Genomic DNA, 6,422 nt, shown 5'->3' on the forward strand with positions numbered 1-6,422 from the left:
TGTCATTGATCCTTTTGCGTCTGTCACACGCCCCCACGCGAGTTTGAAGCTCGTCACAATCATCCCTTCCCAGATCCCTACTCGGAATACCACAGACAAGGTTTAGACTTTCCGGATCTCAGGAATGGCCGCCAATAATTCTAGCCTATACCACGAAGGTTCCAATCTTAGATTAGAAACCCAAGAGATACGCATTCAAGCCATTGCTAGTAGAACAGAGGTGGTTGTCAGGCATATGTTCATAGGTGAGAATGATGATGAGTGTCATGGATCATCACATTCATCAAGTTGAAGAACGAATGAATATCTTGGAGAAGAAATAGACTTGAGGTGAATAGAAAAACAATAGTACTTTGTATTAATTCATGAAGAACAGTAGAGCTCCACACCTTAATCTATGGTGTGTAGAAACTTCACCGTTGAGAATACATAAGAACAAGGTCTAGCATGGCCGTGAGGCCAGCCCCAAACGTGTCTAAGATAGCCTAAGACTTATAAAAGATGAAAATACAATAGTATAAGGTCCTATTTATAGAAAACTAGTAGCCTAAAGTTACAGAAATCAGTAATTAATGCAGAAATCTTCTTCCGGGCCCACTTGGTGTGTGCTTGGGCTGAGCATTGAAGCTTCCATGTGTAAAGACTTTTCTTGGAGTTAAACGCCAGCTTTTGTGCCAATTTGGGCGTTTAACTCCAGCTTTTGTTCCAGTTTTGGAGTTAAACGCCAGAATTCTTGAGCTGACTTGGAACGCCTGTTTGGGCCATCAAATCTCGGGCAAAGTATGGACTATTATATACTGGAAAGCCCAGGATGTCTACTTTCCAACGCAATTAAAAGCGCGCCAATTAGCCTTATGTAGCTCCATAAAATCCACTTTGAGTGCAGGAAGGTCAGAATCCAACAGCATCTGCAGTCCTTTTTCAGCCTCTGAATCAGATTTTTGCTCAGGCCCTCAATTTCAGCCAGAAAATACCTGAAATTACAAAAAAATACACAAACTCATAGTAAAGTCTAGAAAAGTAAATTTTAAATAAAAACTAATAAAAATATAATAAAAACTAATTAAAATATACTGAAAACATACTAAAAACAATGCCAAAAAGCGTATAAATTATCCGCTCATCACAACACCAAACTTAAATTGTTGCTTGTCCCCAAGCAACTGAAAATCAAATAGGATAAAAAGAAAAGAATGTACAATGAATTCCAAAAACATCTATGAAGATCAGTATTAATTAAATGAGCGGGGCTTTTAGCTTTTTGCTTCTGAACAGTTTTGGCATCTCACTTTATCCCTTGAAGTTCAGAATGATTGGTATCTATAGGAACTCAGAATCCAGATAGTGTTATTGATTCTCCTAGTTAAGTATGTTGATTCTTGAACACATCTACTTTATGAGTCTTGGCCGTGGCCCTAAGCACTTTGTTTTTCAGTATTACCACCGGATACATAAATGCCACAGACACATAACTGGTGAACCTTTTCAGATTGTGACTCAGCTTTGCTAGAGTCCCCAATTAGAGGTGTCCAGGGTCTTAAGCACATCTTTCTTTTTGCTTTGGACATCGACTTTAACCGCTCAGTCTCAAGTTTTCACTTGACACCTTCACGCCACAAGCACATGGTTAGGGACAACTTGGTTGAGCCGCTTAGGGCATGATTTTATATTCCTGTGGGCCCTCCTCATCCACTGATGCTCAAAGCCTTGGATCCTTTTTAAATCACCCTTGCCTTGGTTTAAAGGGGTATTGGCTTTTTCTGCTGTTTCTTCTTCTTTTCTTTTCCTTTTCTCTTTTTTTTCCTCTTTTTTTTTCAAGCTTTTCCCATCATTCTTTCAAAAGCCAACAATTTTAATATTCATGATTTAACAAATTCAAAAATATGCACTGTTCAAGCTATTCATTCAGAAAGACAATAGTGTTGCCACCACATCAAAAATAATTAAAACTGTTTTAAAAATTTGAAATTCATGCACTTCTTTTCTTTTTCAATTGAAAACATTTTTCATTTAAGAAAGGTGATGGATTTCATTTTCATAGCTTTAAGGCATAGACCTAATTGATCAATGTTAATAAAGACACAAACATGAGATAAACATAAAAGCAATAATTTTTCGAAAATAGGAAAATAAAGAACAAGGAAAGTTAAAGAACGGGTCCACCTTAGTGATGGCAGCTTGTTCTTCCTCTTGAAGATCTTATGGAGTGCTTGAGCTCCTCAATGTCTCTTCCTTGCCTTTGTTGCTCCTCTCTCATGGTTCTTTGGTCTTCTCTAATTTCATGGAGGAGGATGGATGCTCTTGGTGCTCCACCCTTAGTTGTCCTATGTTGGAACTTAATTCTCCTAGGGAAGGTGTTGTTTGCTCCAATAGTTTTGTGGAGGAAGATGCATCCCTTGAGGGCATCTCAGGGATTTCATGATGAAGGAATTTCCTTATGCTCTTGATGAGGTTCTCTTTATTTTCTCCATCCTTTCTTAGTGATGAGTTTGTCCTCATCAATGAGAATGTCTCCCTCTATGTCAATTCCCAATCGAATTGCAAAGGTGACAAATGAGATGAGGGAAGGCTAACCTTGCCAAGGAGAGGACTTGTCTGCCACTTGTAGAGTTCTTGGGATATAACCTCATGAACTTCTACTTCCTCTCCAATCATGATGCTATGTATCATGATAGCCCGGTCTATAGTAGCTTCGGACCGGTTGCTAGTGGGAATGATTGAGCGTGGATTAAGCTCCAACCATCCCCTAGCCACGGGCTTGAGGTCATGCCTTCTTAGTTGAAACCGGCTTTCCTCTTGAATCTCTCTTCCATTGAGGCACCCTCTTCACATATGTCCATGAGGACTTGGTCAACCTTGATCAAAGTTGACCCTTCTAGTGTATGGGTGTGCATCTCCTTGCATCATGGGCAAGTTGAATGCCAACCTTACATTTTCCGGAACTAAAATCTAAGTATTTCCCCTCGGACCATTGTAAGCCAATTCTTAGGTCTGGGTTCACACTTTGATCATGGTTCTGGTGTCCATGATTGGCATAGAACTTGAACCATTAAGATTCCGACTTTTTTGAATGTGGTTGGTGAGAATTCCCAACCTCTTCTTTCGGATCTCATGTCGGATCTCCGGATTTTGCCCTTTTTGGCTTAAAAGGGACCTCGGGGATCACTTTCTTCTTGGCCACATTCATAGAAGTGGTCTTGATGTACCTTTGAGAGGAATCTCTCCATCTCCATGACTCGGAGGTGGAAGCTTTTGCCTTTCCTTTCCTATTTCTAGAGGTTTCTCCGGCCTTTGGTGCCATAAATGGTTATGAAAAACAAAAACTTTAGCTTTTACCACACCAAACTTAGAAGGTTGCTCGTCCTCGAGCAAAAGAAGAAAGAAGAGAGTAGAAGAAGAAGAAATAGAAGAGATGGAGTGGGCTTTGTGTTTCGGCCAAGGGGGAGAAGTGGTGTTTAGGTTGTGTGAAATGAAGGAGTGAAGATGGGTTTATATAGGAGTGAGAGGGGTGTGTATGGTTTCGGCCATAGAGGGTGGGTTTGGGAGGGGAAAGTGGTTTGAATTTGAATGGTGAGGTAGGTGGGGTTTTATGAAGGATGGATGTGAGTGGTGAAGAGAATGGTAGGATTTGATAGGTGAGGGGTTTTTGGGGAAGAGGTATTGAGGTGATTGGTGAATGGTGAAGAAGAGAGAGAGTGGTGGGGTAGGTGGGGATCCTGTGGGGTCCACAGACCCTGAGGTGTCAAGGATATCTCATCCTTGCACCAATTGGCGTGCAAAACGCCCCTTTTCTGCCAATCCTGGCGTTAAACGCCAGGGCTGCTGCCCATTTCTGGCGTTTAACGCCAGCTTCTTGCCCATTCCTGGTGTTAAACGCCAGTCTGGTGCCCAATTTCTAGCGTTAAACACCCAGAATGGTGCCAGACTGGGCGTTTTAACGCCCATTCTGCTACCCTTACTGGCGTTAACGCCAGTAAGTTTCTCCTCTAGGGTGTTCTATTTTTCATTCTATTTTTCCTTCTGTTTTTGCTTTTTCAATTGTTTTTGTGACTTCTCATGATCATCAACCTACAGAAAACATAAAATAGTAAAAGAAAATAGAAATTTAACATAGATAAGTTAAAGATTGGGTGCCTCCCAACAAGCGCTTCTTTAATGTCAATAGCTTGACAGTGGGCTCTCATGGAGCCTCACAGATGTTCAGAGCAATGTTGGAACCTCCAACACCAAACTTAGAGTTTGAATGTGGGGGCTCTGTTTGACTCTGTATGAGAGAAGCTCTTCATGCTTCCTCTCCATGGTGACAGAGGGATATCCTTGAGCTTTAAACACAAGGAGTCTTCATTCACTTGAATGATCAATTCTCCTCTGTCAACATCATCACAACTTTTGCTGTGGCTAGGAAGGTTTGCCAAGGATGATGGATTCATCCATACACTTTCCAGTCTCTAGATTATGAAATCAGCAGGATTAATGGTCTTCAACCTTTACCAGACATCCTCTACAAGTCCATAAGCCTGTTCTTTGGATTATCTGCCATTTCCAGTGAGATTCTTGCAGCTTTTACCTCAATGATCTAGCTTCTCCATTACAGAGAGAGCATGAGGTTTATGCTTGACCCTAGGTCACACAGAGCCTTCTCAAAGGTCATGGTGCTATGGTACAAGGGATTGAGAACTTTCCAGGGTCCTGTCTCTTTTGAGGTAATCTCTGCCTAGTCAAGTCATCTAGTTCTTTGATGAGCAATGGAGGTTCATTCTCCCAGTCTCATTACAAATAACTTGGCATTTAGCTTCATGATTGCTCCAAGGTACTTAGCAACTTGCTCTTCAGTGACATCTTCATCCTCTTCAGAGGAAGAATACTCATCAGAGCTTATGAAAGGCAGAAGTAAATTCAATGGAATCTCTATGGTCTCAGAATGAGCCTCAGATTCCCATGGTTCCTCATTAGGGAACTCCATGGAGGTCAGTGGGCGTCCATTGAGGTCTTCCTCAGTGGGAATCACTGCCTCTTCCTCCTCTCTATGTTCGGCCATGTGAGATGTGGTTATGGCCTTGCACTCTCTTTTTGGATTCTCTTCTGTATTGCTTGGGAGAGTGCTAGGAGGGAGTTCAGTAATTTTCTTACTCAGCTGACCCAATTGTGCCTCCAAATTTCTAATGGAGGACCTTGTTTCAGTCATGAAACTTTGAGTGGTTTTTGATTAGATCAGAGACAATGGTTGTTTAAGTCAGAGGGGCTCTGCTTAGAATTCTCTGTCGGTTACTGAGAAGATGATGGAAAAGGCTTGCCATTGCTAACCTGTTTCTTCCACCATTGTTGTTGTTGAAACCTTGTTGAGGTCTCTGTTGATCCTTCCATGAGAGATTTGGGTGATTTCTCCATGAAGAATTATAGGTGTTTCCATAGGGTTCTCTCATGTAATTCACCTCTTTCCATTGCTGGGTTCTCAGGATCATAAGCTTCTTCTTCAGAGGAAGCTTCCTTAGTACTGCCTGTTGCTGCTTGCATTTTAGACAGACTCTGAGAAATCATATTGACTTGTTGGGTCAATATTTTATTCTGAGCCAATATGGCATTCAGAGTATCAATCTCAAGAACTCCTTTCTCTGAGTTGTCCCATTATTCACAGGATTTCTTTCAGAAGTGTACATGAATTGGTTATTTGCAACCATTTTAATGAGTTTCTGAGCTTCTTCAGGCGTCTTCTTCAGATGAAGAGATCCACCTGCAGAATTGTCCAATGACATCTTGGACAGTTCAGACAGACCATCATAGAATATGCATATGATGTTCCATTCTGAAAGCATGCCAGAAGGACACTTTCTGATCAATTGCTTGTATCTTTCTCATGCTTCATAGAGGGATTCTCCTTCCTTTTGTCTGAAGGTTTGGACTTCCACTCTAAGCTTGCTCAATTTTTGAGGTGGAAAGAACTTTGCCAAGAAGGCATTGACTAGCTTTTTCCAAGAGTTCAGGCTTTCTTTAGGTTGTGAATCTAACCATGTCCTAGCTCTGTCTCTTACAGCAAAGGGAAGAGCATAAATCTGTAGACTTCAGGGTCAACCCTATTGGTCTTGACAGTGTCGCAGATTTGCAAGAATTCAGCTAAGAACTGATGAGGATCTTCCAATGGAAGTCCATAAAACTTGCAATTCTGTTACATTAGAGAAACTAATTGAGGCTTAAGCTCAAAGTTGTTTGCTCCAATAGCAGGGATAGAGATGCTTCTCCATAGAAATCAGGAGTAGGTACAGTAAAGTCACCAAGCACCTTCCTTGCATTGTTGGCATTGTTGTTGTTTTCGGCTGCCATGGTTTCTTCTTCTTTGAAGAGCTCTTGTTAGGCCCTCTAGAGAGAGTTGTGTTTTGGTTTCTCTTAGCTTTCTCTTCAAGGTCCTTTCAGGTTCAGGATCAGCT

General features: G+C 41.4%; 1 non-coding gene across 1 annotated transcript; it reads left to right on the forward strand.

Annotated features, from left to right (window-relative positions):
- Positions 1 to 5,811: 5,811 nt before the first annotated feature.
- LOC112745555 (small nucleolar RNA R71) lies at positions 5,812 to 5,915 on the forward strand. The gene has a single exon (XR_003173475.1). It is a non-coding gene; the product is annotated as a small nucleolar RNA R71 (small nucleolar RNA).
- Positions 5,916 to 6,422: the final 507 nt, after the last annotated feature.

This window comes from Arachis hypogaea, chromosome 14 (genome assembly GCF_003086295.3).
Source record: "Arachis hypogaea cultivar Tifrunner chromosome 14, arahy.Tifrunner.gnm2.J5K5, whole genome shotgun sequence".
NCBI classification, from domain to species: Eukaryota; Viridiplantae; Streptophyta; class Magnoliopsida; order Fabales; family Fabaceae; genus Arachis; species Arachis hypogaea.